Genomic DNA, 21,622 nt, shown 5'->3' on the forward strand with positions numbered 1-21,622 from the left:
AGCACCACTCGCCGCATTGCACTGTCCAGTCTGCCGCCGGCTGCCCGGGAGGACACGGCGCCAGGCTGTGGCCAAGGCCCCCGGTGGGTTCCCAACCTTCTGTCTGGGACCATCCGCCCCATCTCAGCCATGATGCCGCGGGCTGGTGCCTCCAAGCACCGTGGAGAGAGGCTCCCAGCAGCCTGACCTGCTGCTGCAGCCGCCTCCCACTGGGCCCACGCTGCGAGGCCAGGCCAAGCCACTTCTCCTTGCTGGGTACATGCCAGTCAGTGCCCAGCTACCCAGGGCCAGGTGGGGCAGCTGGTTTGGAACTGGCCTTTATTTCCTGCTTTTCTCTGCTTTCAAGCCGCTAATCAATAGGAACGTTGCTGAGGTCAAACTGGGCTGGGTGCCTGCCTGCCACTTGGGCCCTAACATGCTTGGGGAAGCAGAGGAAGGGGCATGGAGGGGCCAGGGTGGCAGAGCCATGGAGAGGGCAGGGATCCTTGCCCAGGGCAGCATCAGGGCAGGGTGTATGAGCCCCAGTGGGCAGCACTGAGGGCACCTTGGATGCATAAACAGGAGACTATCACGTAGGAGAAGAGAAGTGATTTCCCCCTCTGTATCTGGCCCTGGGGCGGCCGCTGCTGGACTCTTGTGCCCAGTTCTGGTGCCCACAATTGAAGAAGGCTGTTGACAAATTGGAGCGGCATCAGAGAAGAGCCACAACAATGACTAAAGGATTGGAAAACCTGCCTTATAGTGACAGACTCAAGGAGCTCAATCTATTCAGCTCAACAAAGAGAAGGTACAGGGTGACTTCATCAGTCTACAAATGCCTATGTGAGAAACAGAAATTTGACAATAGAGGGCTCTTCAGTCTACCAAACAAAGATGTAACAATGCCCAGTCGCTGGAAGTTGATGCTAGACAACCTCAATCTCTGTACAATTTTTTTAAAACAGTGAAGGTAATGAATGATTGTAAGAACTTCTTGGGGGTCGTGGCGGATTCTCCATCCCTGGAACATTTTAAATCTCCATTGGGTGGGGTTTTTAAAAGATCTGCTCTAGTTCAAACAGGAATTAATTTCGGGAAGTCCCATGTCCTGTGCTAGGAAGGAGGACAGACCAGATGACCACGGTGGTCCCTTCTGGCCTTGCTATCTATGAACCAATGACTCTGTGAGATGGAGATGCCATCACTTCCCTTGGGAGTTTGTCCCAACGATTAATCACCCTCACTTGAAAACTTTCTTCCTAACTTCTAAGAGGAGTTTTGCTGGCTTCAGCTTCCAGACACTGGTTCTCGTTCCACCTTTCTTCACTGGCTTCAGCAGTTCTTTCCGTGCCCAGCATGTTCTCCCCGTCAAGTCCTCACACCCTGTACTCACGTCACCTTGCAATCTTCCTTTTGCTAAGCTAAGCGGATTGAGCTCTTCTCTGCACCCTCTCCAGTTTTTCAACATCCTTTTTAAAAGGTGGGAACCAGAATGGGAGCTATATTCCAAGTACCTGCCTCACCACTGCCATATACAGAGGGAAACTCACCTTGGTGCTCCTACTCATGACTCCCCTGTCATACATCCAAGCATCACATTAGCCCTTTCGCCCACAGTATTGCACCGGGAGCTCATATTGCTTTGCTTGTCCACTATGGCCCCTGTATGAATCAAGTTTGTTTGACGAAAGCTATGTACCCACAAAACTAGGCTGAGTGGCATTAATTATATTCCTATTCTTTAATTTTTCATTATCTAACTGAATCTTGTATCTGCTTTTCCATTATTTTGCCCAGGACTGATATCAGGCTAACCAGCCTATAGTTCCTGGGTCATCCTGTCTGCCTTTACTGAATATTTCCACAACATTAGCACTTTTCCTGACTCCTGGAATTTCCCCAGTATTCCATAATTTATTAAAAATTAACATCACCTGGTCAGAGATCACCTCAGCCAATTCTTTTAGGACTCTTGCGTGCAAGTTATCCAGGCCTGCTGATTTTAAAATGTTTATCCTTACATTCAACTTGATGGCATTTCATCATTTGGATATTATACAATAACTTCAGAAGGCAGCATCTGATCAATGCAAGAATCCTACTCATTTTGATGACAAGTAGGAAAACCAGAAGGTGGAAATTGGGGGGACACAGAGCCCCAGCATGTGATCAGCAGAGCCGGCAGCTTCAGCCACCTGTGTAATTGTCTGCAGATCAAGGAACCAGTTGATGACACCATCGACACCTCCCAGCATAACCACCACCCAGTCAGCTCTGCCCACCCCCCAATGCAGTTTACCGTGTTAGAGAGAAATTGAATAAAAAGGAGGAAAGTTAGGGATGGCAGAGAGCCCCTGGAATGGGAGGGAGAGGGAATAGGGGGACGCAGAGCCCCAGCACAGGGGAGGAGAGGGGTCCCTGGCACTGGGCAGTTGTTTCTGAGCATATTCAGGCATGAGGGGCACAGGGCACACTGAATGGCAGACTCTGATCAGACGGGACATGGCTGGTTCCCAAAACCTCAATGGCCAGATTGGGTTTGCAAGAACAGAACCAAACCCAGCTGGGAGATTGTTTGTGGGCAGGCAGCAGGGAAAGGCTTTGCAGAGCTGGCCAGGTCACGGTCCGCCCCCATGGAAGGCATCTGCCCCTTCACCAGGTCAGATCATCACTGCATCTCGCTGACCCCGCAGGATCAGGACTAAAAACGTCATCATTCACCTGCAGCTTGCCAGGACATGCCAGCCCTTCCTGCTGGATGAAGACCCGGGCACTGCTCCCCCGCACCTGGAGCACTGACATTCCCTGCATCACGGGCTAGGCTGCTTTGTACACATCAGGCCTGTGCTCGTCCCCAGACAGCCCCCTTGGTCCAGATCTCCAAAGCCATTAATGGACTCAGTCTGTTCTGGGCTTTGTGATTGGCTACTTCCCAGCAGCTGGGACCTTGGCAGCACAGTCCCAGTCTGCAGAGCTCACAGTCTGAGCTGCCCAAAGGGAGAGGGGACACAGAGCAGTGGGTTTTATTGACCTTTCTCTCTCTTTCTCAGCAGAGGGCACTTGAGTTTTATTGACCCTTTTGAGAATGGAAGGCAGGGAGTCTGGGGCATGTTGGGCCCAAACATTCAAACCTTCCAGCATGAGACCTTAGCCAAAGGGGCTACAAAAACAGGGGAGCAGAGGGACTAGCTCACACACAATGGAAATATTGGGGGGCGGGATTTCAACACCATGTAAACTCACGGAGACAAGAGTGGGACTCGGAGGGGCTGAAGCAGCCACTGCAGAACCCAGGATTGGGCCAGGGAGCAGTTGGAACCACTGGGACCCCCCAGCCTGGAACTCTCCCCCTCTTCCCCATGCCAGCTGAGCCGCAGTAGCTCCCCTGTTCACAGCTAGCTGTCCTCCCTCTTCCCCCCACGAGCAAGGGCAGAGGTCTGAAGTGAGACAGGAACAGAAACATAGTCCAGCGTGATGGAGAGACAGCAGATGTTTCAGTTCTGTGTTTGGAAAGAAGCAGAGTGAGGTTTCCACATCTTGGAGATAATGAAATGCTCTCCAGTCCATCAGTAACAAGGGAGTGTGTTAAACAGCAGCTGCTACAAATAAACAGCTTTGCATTGGCAGAACCGGATAACTTGCACCCGCAGTGTATGAAAAGCATTGGCCCAGGAGCTCTCTGAATCATTAGATATTTTTCACCTTGGCTGGGAACAAGGGGAAATTCTGTGGGACAGAGCTCATGGTGTGCCAGTATCTTAAAGGGGTACATGGGATGACCTGGGTTACTACAGGCCAGATGGCCGGACATTGGTCCAGAATAAAAGCCATGGACAGGCTGAGATGGGAGGCAACGAGTCAAAAATTAGAAGATAGCAGCACAAGTAATGCCAGTCACCAGGGGTTTATGGAAAATGGGTCTTGTCAAACAAACTTGATATTGATTGTAATGAGATCCCACATTGGACTGATAAAAGAAATGTGTTGTCATAATAGACAGACTTCTAGAAGGCATTTGACTTTATCCCATGTGACATTCTGATAAAAAGATCGGCACTTCACAAAATCACTGTAGCCCATAGTAAATGGATAAAAACAGGTTAACTGCTAGAGCTAAAAATGTAACTGTGAATGGAGAATAATCATCCAATGGGGGTGTTTCTGTGGGAGTCTTAACAGGGATCTGTTCTTGACCTGATGCTTTTCAATATCTTTATCCATGATTTGGAAGAAAATATAAAACCATCCAAGGGGTGTTTTCTCTCTCTGGGGAACGGGCTGCAACTCTCGCCCTGTCTGAAGGACGTTTTCTCTCTAGGTGAATTCAGCAAACCAGCAAGGAAAAACAGGACACACAAATTCTAGTTTTCACAACACCCTCACCCTGCACCCACCCATTGATGGCCTGCTGGATTTGCTCCTGAGACCCTAAGGACCCCAGGATAGGCCTCTGTCACATGACCTGGAGGAATAACTATTGATCCCTAGGGGAGCAGCCACAGAGGGGGACATGACACACTTTGCCAGTCAGTCACACACCTCTGCTAGAGAGCAGGACTCCCAGGTTCTAATCCTGGCTCAGGGAGCGTAGCATTGCCCCATGGTTAGAGCAGAGGCAGCCAAGCAGTGTGGCCAAGCAGCTGAGAGCTGCACCCTGGCTCCAGCTCTGCCAAAAGCGCCTTTGTGCAGCCTCTTGGTGCCTCATCGGTAAGACAGGCTGAGCCACGACTGCCCATGCGCAGGGTCTGAGGCCTCGCTCAGTGCAAGGCACTGCACAGAAACGTGGACAGCAGCCAAACGGGACTCCCGAGTCCCAGCCCACTGCCCCTTCCCGTAGGCTCCAGGATATTGGGCGGGGAGCCCAATGTGGCACAGCAGGACAGACAGCCCCCATCACATGGCACGTGCAGCAGCCCAAACAACCCAGCCACCCTGAGAGCTCTGCTGGGAGCCCGCCAGGGTAGGGAGGGCACAAGGAGAGAGAAGAGGCAAGACCTGAGCAGTGGCCAGGGGCTGGATTCTGCAGGGCTGGGAGGTCGGGGGATGCCAGGAAGGGGCGCCAGCAGGTTAGATGACCTGAGAAGGGAACGGGCGTTTCATGCCTCTTCTCAGGGCTCCCCTGGCTGTGGGAGGCTCCTCCCTGCACTCAGCCAAGTTCTGTCAAGGCCAGGGGAGAAGAGGGTGTTTCTGAGCGGGGCAGGGCAGAGGGGTCCGACACGCTGGCTGAGGTGGAGAGGTGGGCGGGGCACTGGGCTACTCACCTCATGAGGGGACATCCCCGACACTGCCAGGCAGCACATTCACAATGCAAAGGAAACATATTTCACCCAACATGTAATTAGCCTGTGGAATCACTGAGGCCAAGATCTCTTCAGGAGTCACAAGGCTCAGACATTTGCAGGGACAATGGAGCCACACAGAGTTACACTGGAGAGCACCAAAAATTCAGCCAGGCTGTAACCCTCCAAGGCGCAAGCTGGCCAGCCCAGTCAGCTGGAGCCTCCAGCCTGGGGCAGGCTGCTCAGGAGGGGCTCTCAAGGGCTGCGGCAGCTGGTGACAGGAGCTGTCGCACAGGAGCCTCGTGTGATCCCGCCTGGCCACTCCAGCGGCTCAGGAGCCTGGGTTGCCCACTCTGGCCAGAGACAAGGTTTCCTCTAACTGGGGTTGTGTGCGAGGGGTCCCTACCCAGAGCAGGACATTTGATCCACCCCGCACCGAGCCAGACGTGCCTGCCTCCCCAGCATGAATGGGCCTCAGAGACCTTGGGGAAAGGGCTCGGAAGGACTGACAGGCCTTAAGCAAACAGCAGGGAGGGAGTTAAGAGAGAGCCCAGCTCCCTGTGACTGCTCAGGAAACCTCAGGAATTTACTGACAGTGCCAGTGAATGGGCCAAGGCCACCTCCTCGCAGGGGAATGGGGCCAGGAGCGGGGGCAGGAAGGGGTTAACGCTGCCAGCTAGAGGAATGAGAGGCCTTGCAGAATCCGGGAGGGGGCGGAAGGATGGGGACTCAGAAATCCTCCCACACCTGCCCACCTCCATGCTGGCCCCTTCTCAGACCCTCCCCGCGGTTGTCCCCTCACCTGGGGGCTCAGGGAGTCTTCCACCAGCACTAGCACTGGGGAGTGTCCCTGGGCAGCCGGAGCCAAGCTCTGCAGAGCTCAGCGTGGACGTGGCCTGCTCTGCTCTGTCATCTCTGCTGACAGCACCCCTGACGCTCTGCCCTCCCTCACCTGCTCATCCAGGCCATGGCTGAACCCTGCCTCCTCTTCCTGTTGCTTGCCTCCCTTTCCCCCTCCCCTCCGCTGGGACACCCACCCCGCCCCGTGCTCCAAGTGCCCTCCTTCCCCTGCACCAAGCCTGTGGCCCTGGGTCCCTGGCCCCATCCCCCTTGCTGTGGTCAGTGTGCGCTCCAGAAGCGATGTGGAGCGTTAGGCAAGGGATGAGAGAAGAGCTACAGGGACAATGTGAGGTCTGGCAAACCAGCCCTGCAGCAAGACCCTGAAGCAGCTCAATCCAAGGGCAGGCTAAAGGGTGACTTGGCCTTGTTTGCAAGTTCACATTCCAGAGCCCAACGGCTCTCTCCTGAAATGACACAGCAGAAAGCAAGAAAGTCCCCACTGACTGTCTGGAGGCATTGGTGCTGCCAGCGATGTAGCTTGTGGGCCGGGCAGGTGACCTGGCTTCCAGGACATGCTCCTGGCTAATACAGAGCCTGGGGCAGGGATGGAGCCAGATGCATTGGGGGAATTAATGGTGGTGACATTCCCAGGTGGCACCAGGAAGGGCTGCGGCCCTACCACGGGCAAAGACAAACTCCGGTGCCCCAAGGCCAGATACACAGGCCAGATACAGCTTGGGCAAGGCTGCTAAGAGAAAAAGCCACAGCTGGAGAATCCTTAGGAGCTCCATCAGTCCCTCTCCAGTGGCCAGGCTGCCCACTACCTGGGGGCCACGTAAAGGCCCCAGCAGAGTCCTACCTGTGCAGAAGCCCTGCCTATGGTTCGACTCAGCCGCCCTTCTCCATTCCACGTGTCCACGACGGGCTTGCGGCCCCAGACAGCCCAGCCTCCGCAAGGGGGCTGCAGCTGGGTCAGGTGCTCAAACAGTTCTGGTCTCTCCTGCTGACTGGGGGGGAAGAGTGACCTACAGCCACGTCTGTGCTCTGAGTAATGCCAGGGCCAGGGGGCACCCGTGCTATCTCAGCCTCCACCTCCCTGCTCTCTGGGGAGCTGAACAGAGCCCAGTGCTGCAGCTGGGCCTCTGGGGCAAGGAGTTTGGTAACCCCGGTGCCAGTCAGAGCCAGGGGCACTGTTCTGCCCACTACAGACACAAGTCTGTGTGCACACGAGGGGTGGGGCCTGGTATCACAGAGGAGGAAGTGCGGCCAAGGCAATCCTGTGGAAACAGGGTATTTCTGGGGGCTCCCTAGCTTGTGCTGGGGACGGGGCCAAGCCCACAGCCCTGGAACGGGGCAGGACACAAGCCGCTGCCCTGGCGTTAACACGGGGATGTCTGGCTGCCAGGGTCTAGCCTGGTGCTCATAGTAAAACTGCCTCACTTCTGATCCTTACCCTGTCCGTGAGCTGCCTCATCCAAAGGGAGCATGCAGGGACATGCCCCCGCCCGAGCCCTGGCTGGGAAAGATGCTGCAGAAATACTGCTGGTTAAAGATTAATTCAGTCCCCTCCAGACTGTGGAAACAAAGCTGCCCTGGGCTCTTCTGGGCATCTCACGGCTATTGGTGCCTAAACAGCCAGAGCAGCATATGCTCCCTCCTCTAGCTGCTGCAGAACTGGGCCCTGTCCTGTGGGGCACAGCCTGGCCCCAGGGACCCCTTGCACGGCTGACCCCAGGCTCAGCAATCTCTTAGCCAAGCACAAGGCCCCCTGGCCTGAGAAAGCTCCATCTGGTGAAACAAGCACACGGGGCTCCAGGAGCATGTCCCCCAGGGTCCTGCTCTCTGCCTGGGCTCCCCACTGCATACAGAGCCTGGTTCTGGGCCTCTGGCCTGCTGCCAAGCCCCCAAGATACATGGGTCCCCAAGAGATGCCTGTGGCCATGATGACAACCACATCACCAGGACAACGAACTGGTTGCCCCATGGGGGACAGCCAGGGGCTTGTGAGAACAGGTGACAGAACTGTCCTGGGAGCCTGCCCTGGTCTCTGGAACTCACTGCCACAGGAGAGGAGACCACTATGCTCCAAAGCTCAGCTCTGTGCCTGAGCTCCCTTGCAAGAGCCCCTCACTCACACATGCTGGCCGAGCCTGGGGCACAGCCCCTTTTCCAGCCCTGCTCACACCAGTACTCCCTGCAGCATCTCCCTCGCCGGGTGCACTGGGACACCCTGCTGATCAGGGCAAGAATACCCATCTAGGCACTGGCTGCAGCCCCAGGCAAAAGCAATCCCAGCCCAGGAGCCTGTGACCCATTCCAAGGAGAACCGCTTCCCTGCGCTGCGACGGCTGCAGCGGGTGTGACCAGGTAACAACCATGCAGCCCTATGGAGCTCAGCTCCAAGGAAAAGCAGGGGGAGGGCAGGCAGGGGGAGGGCAGAGGAGACTGTGACCCACCAGTGCTGATGGATAGGCAGAGGCAGCTGCAGCTCCAAGGCAGGACTCACCCAGCCATGAGGCTAGAACCCAGGAGTCCTGGCTCCCAGCCCCGCTGCTCTCACCACTAGACCCCACTCCCGTTTCAGAGCCGGGGATAGAACCCTGGTTCCCAGCTCCGCTGCTCTAACCCACTAGTCCATTCCTCCTTGCTTGGTACTGTAACCTCCTCCCCAACACAAAGTCTCTCTCACTCTGGCCCCTGGCTCAGCAGAGTAGAACACGAGGGGCTGGAGCACAACCCCGGCCTGCGCCGTGAGCTCTGCCTTTCACTGGGAGGCGCAGAGCCCAGCAAGCGGAGCTGGGGCCCTCTCGATGAGGCATCCAGGGGGTGGGAGGCCACCAGTCATTGAAGCTGCCGATTTCTGCTCCTTTCCCAAAGCTGTTGCCGCCCCCAGAGGTTGGGGAGTTCAGTACAGCCAGCGTACCTCTGCCCCTGCAGGCCCCAGTGCCCCCACGCGTACCAGAGCCAGGGAGGAGGGATGGCCAGGGCGCGGCTGGCGTGGGGGATGCCCGCACAGCCCCTGGCTGGCTGGGGCGGGCTCCTCGGGGCCCGCTTGGGGCTCAGAGAACAGCAGCAGGCAGCCCGTTTGCAGAAAGTGACCTGGGCGCAACATGCAGCTACTCGGACAGCTGCAGCCGACTGCAACCGCCACAGTGAGCTGCTGCCAGCCCGCCCAGACGGCCGCCGGGCACAGCCCTGCCAAGCGCCGCCGGGCACAGCCCGCCCAGACGGCCGCCGGGCACAGCCCTGCCAAGCGCCGCGGGGCACAGCCCGCCCAGACGGCCGCCGGGCACAGCCCGCCCAGACGGCCGCCGGGCACAGCCCTGCCAAGCGCCGCCGGGCACAGCCCTGCCAAGCGCCGCCGGGCACAGCCCACCCAGACGGCCGCCGGGCACAGCCCTGCCAAGCGCCGCCGGGCACAGCCCGCCCCCTTCGGCTTACCCGGGGGCAACGACCCTGCCCCACTAACCACCGCTCGCCTTACTAGACGCTGCTGCAGGAGAGGTCTGAACCCACCCAGAGGCAGACTCTCCCCGGAGGATCGAAGGAGCCGGCCCCTCCCCTCCCCTCCCCTCCCCACACAGGCTCCTCCAGGAGCTGCAGCAAATTCCAGCGTCTGTGGAAATTCTGAGTCCCCTTCCGAGGGCTGTAAATTACAGCCCAGCAAACAAGCCGCTGGCCGCCAGGAGCCCGAGGCAGCCAACCCAAGGCAGGACAGCTACACAACCCTACCCTGCACCACACTCAACAAACGAGCCGTTGTGCTGCAAGAACCCTGAGCAAGCCCAGCAGAGCAGCAGTGCCCAGCAACACAACCACACCGCACTGTACGCTGCTCTCCTCCCGTACACACCATAAGCGACCTTAACCGCCCAGCCCCGAGCCTTCTACACCCCTCCCCAACGCACAACCCCCAGCCCTCGCACCCACCACTGTGCAGCCCCTCTCCCAGCCGCACAACTCCCCTGCTACACAACTCTGTCCGCACACCCAATACACAAAGCGTGCCACACACAGCCCTCACCCAGCATACAACTCCCGTCCCGGCACACACACAGTCCACAGCCCCCTCAACACACAACCCGCACACTCTACCCAACCCCCCACACACACTGCCCACGGACCCCCGGACACCACCCTCCCCCTCCGCAACCTCTCCAGTAAAACGGGCCAAGCTTCAGGACAGAGGGAAACAAACCCAGCAGCGTCCCCCCTTCCCCGCCCCGAGAGCTCGGCCCGGGGCTCAGCCCGCCCGGGGGCGGTGGGGTCCGATACCGCGGCGATGGGCACCAGCACAAAGCCCGACAGAGACGGCAGCGACTGGCTAACGGGGAGCCCGGCCGCTCCGCTCCGCTCCGCTCCCCCGGCGGGGTGTTACCTGGCGCCCCTGTCCCGGCCGGCCGGCGCTGAGGGCGAAGGGCTGCGGGGCTGCTCCGCGGGGCCTGCGCTCGCTGCTGGGTGGGGCCAGCTCGGCCCCTCTCTCCGCCCCCGGAGCCCTGCGGAGAGCGGCTGCCGGCCAGCGCGGGGCCCCCGGGAGGGACCGGCCCGGCCGCGCCACCGCGCCCCGCCCGGTCCGCACCGCGGCCTCTGGGCGCTGCGGGAGCCGGCGTCAAACCCCATCGCCAGCGGGCGGCAGCGGGAGGGTGCAGGTCGGACCCCGGGCGGGGGCAGGGCCAGGGCCAGGGCCCGGGCCCGGGCCCGTTGGGGGGCAGCCCCGCACAGACCCCACCCCGGGCAGGGGCCGGGCGTGTTGGGGGGGGGCGGCAGCCCCGCACAGACCCCACCCTGGGCAGGGGCCGGGCGTGTTGGGGGGGGGCGGCAGCCCCACAGACCCCACCCTGGGCAGGGGCCGGGCGTGTTGGGGGGGGGCAGCAGCCCCACAGACCCCACCCTGGGCAGGGGCCGGGCGTGTTGGGGGGGGGCAGCAGCCCCGCACAGACCCCACCCCGGGCAGGGGCCGGGCGTGTTGGGGGGGGGGCAGCAGCCCCACAGACCCCACCCCGGGCAGGGGCCGGGCGTGTTGGGGGGGGGGGCAGCAGCCCCGCACAGACCCCACCCCGGGCAGGCACTGCCTATGGAATTCCCCTGTGATGGGTCTGGGGGCTTCTGCACTTCAGCTTCCGCTGGGGTTTGACTGTCCCTCATCACTGTAGGGTCCAAGCGCCCCCATCTTGCCCGGGCCCTCTCACCCCAGGAGCATCAGGTAACAAGGGCCCCTCCCAGATGAGGGGGAGGGCTCAGGCCTCACCATGCCAGGTGAGGGGTTGCTACTGAGAGCTGCCCCCCAAGTGCCACCGTCTAAGGCTGAGGGCCTTTTTCTACAGTAAGCAACAGCAGCCACAGCAGGGCAGCAGCCTGAGCTAAGAAGCAGAAAATCACAGTCTCACAGTCCATGTAATATCTCTTGGTGGAGTGGGGGGGTCAAGGATAATCTAGGCATGGCCCAGTAGCTAAACAAATACTTTGCCTCAGCCTTTAATAAGGCTAAAGAGGATTTTAGGGATAGTGATAGCATGACAAATGGGAATGAGGATATGGAGGTAGATATTACCATATCTGAGGTAGAAGTGAAACTCGAACAGCTTAATGGGACTAAATCGGGGGGCCCAGATAATCTTCATCCAAGAATATTAAAGGAACTGACACCTGAAATTGCAAGCCCATTAGCAAGAATTTTTAATGAATCTGTAAACTCAGGGGTTGTACCATATGACTGGAGAATTGCTAACATAGTTCCTATTTTTAGAAAGGGAAAAAAAAAAAAAAGATCTGGGTAACTACAGGCCTGTTAAAAGAAAAGGAGTGGCACCTTAGAGACTAACCAATTTATTTGAGCATAAGCTTTCATGAGCTACAGCTCACTTCATCGGATGCATTCAGTGGAAAATACAGTGAGGAGATTTATATAGTTGATGGTGGGATGGAAATTGTTGAAATCATGGTGGAATTCCTCAAGGGCTTCTTTTCCATGGGTCCAGATAATGCAGATGTCATCAATATGGTGCAAGTAGAGTAGGGGCATTAGGGGACGAGAGCTGAGGAAGCGTTGTTCTAAGTCAGCCATAAAAATGTTGGCGTACTGTGGGGCCATGCGGGTACCCATAGCAGTGCTGCTGATTTGAAGGTATACATTGTCCCCAAATGTGAAATAGTTATGGGTGAGGACAAAGTCACAAAGTTCAGCCACCAGGTTTGCCGTGACATTATCGGGGATAGTGTTCCTGATGGCTTGTAGTCCATCTTTCTGTGAAATGTTGGTGTAGAGGGCTTCTACATCCATAGTGGCCAGGATGGTGTTTTCAGGAAGATCACCGATGGATTGTAGTTTCCTCAGGAAGTCAGTGGTGTCTCGAAGATAGCTGAGAGTGCTGGTAGCGTAGGGCCTGAGGAGGGAGTCTACATAGCCAGACAATCCTGCTGTCAGGGTGCGAATGTCTGAGATGATGGGGTGCCCAGGATTTCCAGGTTTATGGATCTTTGGTAGCAGATAGAATACCCCAGGTCGGGGTTCCAGGGGTGTGTCTGTGTGGATTTGTTCTTGTGCTTTTTCAGGGAGTTTCTTGAGCAAATGCTGTAGTTTCTTTTGGTAACCCTCAGTGGGATCAGAGGGTAATGGCTTGTAGAAAGTGGTGTTGGAGAGCTGCCGAGCAGCCTCTTGTTCATATTCCGACCTATTCATGACGACAACAGCACCTCCTTTGTCAGCCTTTTTGATTATGATGTCAGAGTTGTTTCTGAGGCTGTGGATGGCATTGTGTTCTGCACGGCTGAGGTTATGGGGCAAGTGATGCTGCTTTTTCACAATTTCAGCCCGTGCACGTTGGCGGAAGCACTCTATGTAGCCTGGACCAGTCCACACAAGAGATCCACTTCCTGGACACTACAGTGCTAATAAGCGATGGTCACATCAACACCACCCTATACCGGAAACCTACTGACCGCTATTCCTACCTACATGCCTCCAGCTTTCACCCAGACCACACCACACGGTGCATTGTCTACAGCCAAGCTCTATGATACAACTGCATTTGCTCCAACCCCTCAGACAGAGACAAACACCTGCAAGATCTCTATCAAGCATTCTTACAACTACAGTACCCACCTGTTGAAGTGAAGAAACAGATTGACAGAGCCAGAAGAGTACCAAGAAGTCACCTACTACAGGACAGGCCCAACAAAGAAAATAACAGAATGCCACTAGCCATCACCTTCAGCCTCCAACTAAAACCTCTCCAATGCACTATCAAGGATCTACAACCTATCCTGAAGGACAACCCATCACTCTCAGATCTTGGGAGACAGGCCAGTCCTTCCTTACAGACAGCCCCCCAACCTGAAGCAAATACTCACCAGCAACCACACACCACACAACAGAACCACTAACCCAGGAACCTATCCTTGCAACTAAGCCTGTTGCCAACTGTGCCCATATATCTATTCAGGGGACACCATCATAGGGCCTAATCACATCAGCCAACTATCAGAGGCTCGTTCACCTGCACATCCACCAATGTGATCTATGCCATCATGTGCCAGCAATGCCCCTCTGCCATGTACATTGGTCAAACTGGACAGTCTCTACATAAAAGAATAAATGGACACAAATCAGATGTCAAGAATTATAACATTCATAAACCAGTCGGAGAACACTTCAATCTCTCTGGTCACTCGATTTCTGATCTCAAAGTGAGTATCCTTCAACAAAAAAACTTCGAAAACAGACTCCAGCGAGAGACTGCTGAATTGGAATTAATTTGCAAATTGGATACAATTAACTTAGGCTTGAATAGAGACTGGGAGTGGTTGAGTCATTATACTAAGTAAAACTATTTCCCCTTGTTTATTCCTCCTCCCCCTCCCCCACTGTTCCTCAAACGTTCTTGTTAACTCCTGGAAATGTGCTGGAAGTGGCCCACTTTGATTATCACTTCAAAAGGTTCTCTCCCCCAACCCTACTCTCCTGCTGGTAACAGCTCATCTCCAGTGATCACTCTCCTTACAATGTGTGTTTTTTCCATGGTCTGTGTGTATATAAATCTCCTCATTGTATTTTCCACTTATGCATCTGATGAAGTGAGCTGTAGCTCACGAAAGCTTATGCTCAAATAAATTGGTTAGTCTCTAAGGTGCCACAAGTCCTCCTTTTCTTTTTGCGAATACAGACTAACACGGCAGCTACTCTGAAACCTGTCATACAGGCCTGTTAGTTTGACATCTGTAGTGTGCAAGGTCTTGGAAAATATTTTGAAGGAGAAAGTAGCTAAGGACATTGAGGTCAATGGTAAATGGGACAAAGTACAACATGGTTTTACAAAAGGTAGATTGTGCCAAACCAACCTGATCTCCTTCTTTGAGAGGGAAACAGATTTTTTAGACAAAGGAAACGCAGTGGATCTAATTTACCTAGATTTCAGTAAGGCGTTTGATACCGTGCCACGTGGGGAATTATTAGTTAAATTGGAAAAGAAGGGGATCAATATGAAGATTGAATGGTGGATAAGGAATTGGTTAAAGGGGAGACTACAGCGGGTCCAACTGAAAGGTGAACTGTCAGGCTGGAGGGAGGTTACCAGTGGAGTTCCTCAAGTATCAGTTTTGGGACCAATTTTATTTAATCTTTTTATTACTGACCTCGGCACAAAAAGTGGGAGTGTGCTAATAAAGTCTGCGGGTGATACAAAGCTGGGAGGTATTGCCAATTTAGAGAAGGACAGGGATACCCTACAGAAGGACCTGGATGACCTTGTAAACTGGAGTAATAGTAATAGGATGAAATTTAATAGTGAGAAGTGCAAGGTCATGCATTTAGGGATTAATAACAAGAATTTTAGTTATAAGCTGGGGACGCATCAATTAGAAGTAATGGAGGAGGAGGAGAAGGACCTTGGAGTATTGGTTGATCATAGGATGACTATGAGCCGCCAATGTGATATGGCTGTGAAAAAAGCTAATGCGGTCTTGGGATGCATCAGGTGAAGTATTTCCAGTAGGGATAAGGAGGTGTTAGCACCGTTATACAAGGCACTGGTGAGACCTCACCTGGAATACTGTGTGCAGTTCTGGTCTCCCATGTTTAAGAAGGATGAATTCAAACTGGAACAGGTACAGAGAAGGGCTATTAGGATGATCCGAGGAATGGAAAACCTGTCTTATGAAAGGAGACTCGGGGAGCTTGACTTGTTTAGCCTAACCAAAAGAAGGCTGAGGGGAGATATGATTGCTCTCTATAAATATATCAGAGGGATAAATACCAGAGAGGGAGAGGAATTATTTAAGCTCAGTACCAATGTGGACACAAGAATAAATGGATATAAATTGTCCACCGGTAAGTTTAGACTTGAAATTAGACGAAGGTGTCTAACCATCAGAGGAGTGAAGTTTTGGAATAGCCTTCCAAGGGAAGCAGTGGGGGCAAAAGATCTATCTGGCTTTAAGATTAAACTCGATAAGTTTATGGAGGAGATGGTATGATGGGATAACAGGATTTTGGTAATTAAATATTCATGGTAAATAGGCCTAATGGCCTGTGATGGGACGTTAGATGGGGTGGGATCTGAGTTACCCTGGAAAGAATTTTCTGTAGTATCTGGCAGGTGAATCTTGCCCATATGCTCAGGGTTTAGCTGATCGCCATATTTGGGGTCGGGAAGGAATTTTCCTCCAGGGCAGATTGGAAGAGGCCCTGGAGGTTTTTGCCTTCCTCTGTAGCATGGGGCACGGGTCACTTGCTGGAGGAGTCTCTGCTCCTTGAAGTCTTTAAACCACGATTTGAGGACTTCAATAGCTCAGACATAGGTGAGAGGTTTTTCGCAGGAGTGGGTGGGTGAAATTCTGTGGCCTGCGTTGTGCAGGAGGTCAGACTAGATGATCATAATGGTCCCTTCTGACCTTAGTATCTATGAATCTATGAGACGCTCCTGTCCTGAGAGCACCCACTGTCACCGGACAAAGAAACAGAGCTTAAGACCTTTAAAGAAAATTTTGTTTTGCATTCTGTCTGGCAAGGAACCACATATCAACAGCTGTGAGTGTGAAATCCCTACTTCCTTATTGTTTTGCCTTTATGGTCCCCACTTCTCTCTGGTTTGTCTGTATGGTCTCTCTGGTTCTTGGTTTGTCTGTTACATAATTAAATCAACTAAGGTGGTGGGTGTGATTGGGCAAAGAAGTGTTTTGTAATGGGCTAGGATGGGTGAAAAATACAGTTTTGTAGGACATTAGTTTACAATGACTGGTTACACTACAGCTAAGCAAGACTCAAGTTTTACTATATAAACTGGGGTCCAAAAGGAAGTTCTTTGGAATCAGTTCCAGGACGCAGCCCAAAGAACAGAGCTGCCAGACCTCAACATCCTTCCAACTATATTGTGCAGAAGCTGGAGCCCTGGTTGACCTGATCTTGCCTGGCCAGCAGGAAAAGTTTTTCTGCCTTAGGGGAATGGCACGCATTGTCTGCATTCTGTTTAGGTGATGGTTAATAACTAGAAGTTAAGGATATTACCATGTAAGGCTTTTGCACTGGTAAAAGATACATTGTCCCCAAATATACAGAAGATTATGCTCTGAGCGCAGAAGATTATGCTCTGAGCCCCAGGAACTGGGAAAGGATGGGGATGCCTAAATTAACCCATGGAAGGGTAAAGGTGGGGTGCCCTAGAGTGCAGGGCAGATAATAGGGCTCCCATTGCCCTCACCCCAGCTCTGTCCCCTCACCCTAGTTTAGATGCTTCTCCCCCCGGGGGTTTTCTGACATCTGTACCAGTTTGTCTGGGTGAGGGAATCGGTCTCTCTTCATTCTGAAAACCCCTGCTCTGTGGCGCTATGTAAGTAACAATGAAACTCACTGTCATTCCCTGCAACAGGGTCAGTCACAGAAGCAATGAAGAGAGACGAGGCTATGTTCCCAGGGTGCCAGGGCCCATTCCTAGCACATGTTGGCAGGTTGCCACAGCCCTGTGATTCATTACTAGAACTCGAGGGGAGGGAGAGCCCAGGGCTGGGACAGCAGGGGGGCTGTGGCGGGTCAGGATTGGGGGCACCAGCAGAGCTGGGGCAGGGATCCCAGGGCTGGGATAGCAGGGGGCTGCAGATCAAGATTGAGGGACAGGATGGGGGACTCTATCCTGCAAAGCAGTGACTGAAAAGGACTTGGGGGGGTCACAGTGGCTAAATAAACAGCTGAACATGAGCTCCCAGAGTGATGCTGTGGGACCCAGGACCAATCTCAAATAGGAGTAGCACAGTTACAACCCATACTCAATGGGGACCCCATCCTGCAAGAAATCTTTCCCAAACCCCCTCTTCTGGCCATCAAACAACCCCCCAGCCTCACCAAGCTGATCATCAGAAGCAAGCTCCCCACGGACCAGGAAAGCAGCACCAGAACCTGCCATAACAACAGATGCAAAACCAGCAGACAGATCTCCACTGCTAGGATGATCAATCCACCCACAACACACCTTTTAAGATCTATGGGTCCTTGTAGAGAGGCTAGCTAGCGCTTGTCGCTCTCCGGGGTGGTGGGGAACCACACCACCTCACTAAATTTGGGGAAGATGTCTTGTGGGGAATTTGTGAAGGCCAAAATAAACACAGCAAGCCCAGGCCCTAGGTCAGGGCGGAGCAATGGTGAATCAGGTGCTCAGTAAGCCCAGGCCCGTGGCTCCTAAGGGCCTGGGAGAGGGGGAGACTGCCACCTGGAAGAGGCGGGGGGACGCAGGCCCTCCCAGCCCGTGGCCCTAGTAGCAGCAGAAGGCCCGCTGTTGGGTCAGTGGGGATCCTGGCCGCAACACACTGACAAGGGCTCTGGCAGTGCTGCAGCCAGACTAGGGTCCAGACTCCCCCTCTTGAAGTACCTGGGTCGGGATGGTGTCCTCATGGGAGTCCATGACCATGGGTTCCTCAGGATAGCTGGCCAGGCGTAGACTCAGCAACTCCTCCCAGTAGCTGGCGCGGGGCACGTCGGGCCGGTCCTCACATTTACCGCTGGGGTTTCCCAATCACAAGCTAGGCCAGAGGTATCTGGCCTCCCCAGCAGCTGCTCTCCTAGTGAGCTCTGGGGTCGGGCCTTTATACTTCTGGAGCCACACCTGACCCTCTGGGGGGTGGGCTCAGATCTCCCTGGCTCCGCCCACTCTGGTGTCTGGAGGGACTCATCTCTCTCCGGGGCGGCGGGGAACCGCACCGCCTCACTACCGTCCTACACATGCCTATTAGAACTTGGTGTTCCTCATCCAGTGCACTAAATACCCCAATAACTACTGCATAGGTGAAATGAGCCAATCAATGGATGACAGATGATGGATCACTCAGTAATTGCCCAGTTCTGTTCATTCCCTCTATGACGGAGTCACAGGTCCAATGCTCTGGAACTGCTCTGTATGAAGCCAGCCAGGACTTTGGGGTAGCATGGCTCCCCTTAGGGCACACTGTCCAGGACAAAAAGCCTTCTTGGCTATGGCCTTCCTGGTCTGACCTTGGAGCATTCAGCATCCCTATTCACACCGTGCATTTCCCCTTAGTGGACGGGACCCCTGGGGAAGCCAGAGGTTCCTTCACCCCAACTCAGCAGTCAGCCGTGACTCTCAGCCAGTGTGTAACACAGAAGGTTTATTGACAGGAACACAGCGTAGAACAGAGTTTGTTAGCACAGAAATCAGTGACTTTCAGCCAAGTCCACCTTGGGGGGACCCCAGGCTGGATGCCCTGGACTCCCCCCTCTGAGTCCCAAACAGGAGACTGCCCAGCTTCCAGCAACCCGACCTCCAACATGCCATTGCTCCTCCTCCTGGTCTTTGTCTCTGTCATAAATAAAGGGAAGGGTAACCACTTTTCTGTATACAGTGCTATAAAATCCTTGCTGGCCAGAGACAACATCCTGTTACCTGTAAAGGGTTAAGAAGCTCAGCTAACCTGGCTGGCATCTGACCCAAAAGACCAATAAGGGAACAAGATACTTTCAAATCTTGGGGGGGGGGAAGGCTTTTATTTGTGCTCTTTATTTACATGTTTGTTCTCTCTTGGAACTGAGAGAGGCCAGACAGAAATCCATCTTCTCCAACCCATCCTTATTCTCAAGCCTTCCCCAGGAAAGGGGGTGTAGGGCTTGGGGGGATATTTTGGGGGAAGATGTCTCCAAGTGGGCTCTTTCCCTGGTCTTTGTTTAAAACACTTGGTGGTGGCAGCATACCGTTCAAGGCCAAGGCAAAGTTTGTATCTTGGGGAAGTTTTTAACCTAAGCTGGTAAGAATAAGCTTAGGGGGTCTTTCATGCGGGTCCCCACGTCTATACCTAGAGTTCAGAGTGGGGAAGGAACCCTGAGAGTCTCACTTCCCCAGGCAAAGTGTCACCTAGTTGCATCCCCCTCCTGGGTCTCAGGTTATGAAGGGCACCATCCATCACTTATGTGCAGGCAGCTGGAGCCACCTCGCCTGTCCCTGAGGGTTTCAGCAAAAGTCACACATCCTTATTCCTACCACCTATGCATTGGTGCAATACACAGGGAAACTGAGGCACACACATAGAATCAAAAAATATCAGGGTTGGAAGGGACCTCAGGAGGTCATCTAGTCCAACCCCCTCCTCAAAGCAGGACCAATCCCCAACTAAATCATCTCAGCCAGGGTTTTGTCAAGCCTGACCTTAAAAACTTCTAAGGAAGGAGATTCCACCACCTCCCTAGGTAACGCATTCCAGTGTTTCACCACCCTCCTAGTGAAAAAGTTTTTCCTAATATCCAACCTAAACCTCCCCCACTGCAACCTGAGACCATTACTCCTTGTTCTGTCATCTGCTACCACTGAGAACAGTCTAGAGCCATCCTCTTTGGAACCCCCTTTCAGGTAGTTGAAAGCAGCTATCAAATCCCCCCTCATTCTTCTCTTCCGCAGACTAAACAATCCCAGTTCCCTCAGCCTCTCCTCATAAGTCATGTGTTCCAGTCCCCTAATCATTTTTGTTGCCCTCCGCTGGACTCTTTCCAATTTTTTCACATCCTTCTTGTAGTGTGGGGCCCAAAACTGGACACAGTACTCCAGATGAGGCCTCACCAATGCCGAATAGAGGGGAACGATCACGTCCCTCGATCTGCTGGCAGTGCCCCTACTTATAAAACCCAAAATGCCATTAGCCTTCTTGGCAACAAGGGCACACTGTTGACTCATATCCAGCTTCTCGTCCACTGTAACCCCTAGGTCCTTTTCTGCAGAACTGCTGCCGAGCCATTCGGTCCCTAGTCTGTAGCGGTGCATGGGATTCTTCCGTCCTAAATGCAGGACTCCGCACTTGTCCTTGTTGAACCTCATCAGATTTCTTTTGGCCAAATCCTCTAATTTGTCTAGGGCCCTCTGTATCCTATCCCTACCCTTCAGCGTATCTACCTCTCCTCCCAGTTTAGTATCATCTGCAAACTTGCTGAGGGTGCAATCCACACCATCCTCCAGATCATTTATGAAGATATTGAACAAAACTGGCCCGAGGACTGATCCTTGGGGCACTCCACTTGATACCGGCTGCCAACTAGACATGGAGCCATTGATCACTACCCGTGGAGCCTGACAATCTAGCCAACTTTCTATCCACCTTATAGTCCATTCATCCAGCCCATACTTCTTTAACTTGCTGGCAAGAATACTGTGGGAGACCGTGTCAAAAGCTTTGCTAAAGTCAAGTAACAACACGTCCACTGCTTTCCCCACATCCACAGAGCCAGTTATCTCGTCACAGAAGGCAATTAGATTAGTCAGGCATGACTTGCCCTTGGTGAATCCATGCTGACTGTTCCTGATCACTTTCCTCTCCTCTAAGTGCTTCAGAATTGATTCCTTGAGGACCTGCTCCATGATTTTTCCAGGGAGTGAGGTGAGGCTGACTGGCCTGTAGTTCCCAGGATCCTCCTTCTTCCCTTTTTTAATGATGGGCACTACATTAGCCTTTTTCCAGTCATCCGGGACCTCCCCTGATGGCCATGAGTTTTCAAAGATAATGGCTAATGGCTCTGCAATCCAGAGGAGATCCTGAATATTATAGGCTGCTAAACCTAACTTCAATACCAGGCAAACTGGTTGAAATTATAGTAAAGAACAGAATTATCAGACACATAGATAAACACTATTTGTAGGACGAAGAGTCAACATGTTTTTTGTAAAGAGAAATCATGCCTCACCACTTGCCAGAGGCTGTTGTGAAGGCCAAGACTATAACAGGGTTCAAAAAAGAACTAGATAAGTTCATGGAGGATAGGTCCATTAATGGCTATTAGCCAGGATGGACAGAGATGGTCTCCCTAGCCTCTGTTTGCCAGAAGCTGGGAATGAGTAACAGGGGATGGATCACTGGATGATTACCTGTTCTGCTCATTCCCTCTGGGGCACCTGGCACTGGCAACTGTCAGAAGACAGGAGACTGGGCTAGATGGACCTTTGGTCTGACCCAGTATGGCCGTTCTTATGTTCTTATTAGAATTCTTTGAGGGGATCAACAAGCATGTGGACAAGAAAGCCTTTGACAAGGTCCCTCACCATAGG

The 21,622-nt window shown here is 53.7% G+C and overlaps 1 protein-coding gene across 8 annotated transcripts in view; it reads right to left on the reverse strand.

Annotated features, from left to right (window-relative positions):
• LOXL3 (lysyl oxidase like 3) overlaps positions 1 to 10,573 on the reverse strand; it is a 34,200-nt gene extending 23,627 nt beyond the window's left edge. For 7 of the 8 annotated variants that reach the window (XR_012639406.1, XM_074952040.1, XM_074952038.1 and 4 more), the window contains exon 1: positions 10,477 to 10,573. The gene's annotated coding sequence lies outside the window, so the exon portion shown is untranslated. Of the gene's footprint in view, positions 1 to 9,539; positions 9,602 to 10,476 lie in introns of those variants that run through there. The other variant, XM_074952039.1, reaches the window with a different exon arrangement.
• Positions 10,574 to 21,622: the final 11,049 nt, after the last annotated feature.

The sequence above is a fragment of the Natator depressus genome, chromosome 4 (assembly GCF_965152275.1).
Source record: "Natator depressus isolate rNatDep1 chromosome 4, rNatDep2.hap1, whole genome shotgun sequence".
Taxonomy (NCBI): Eukaryota; Metazoa; Chordata; order Testudines; family Cheloniidae; genus Natator; species Natator depressus.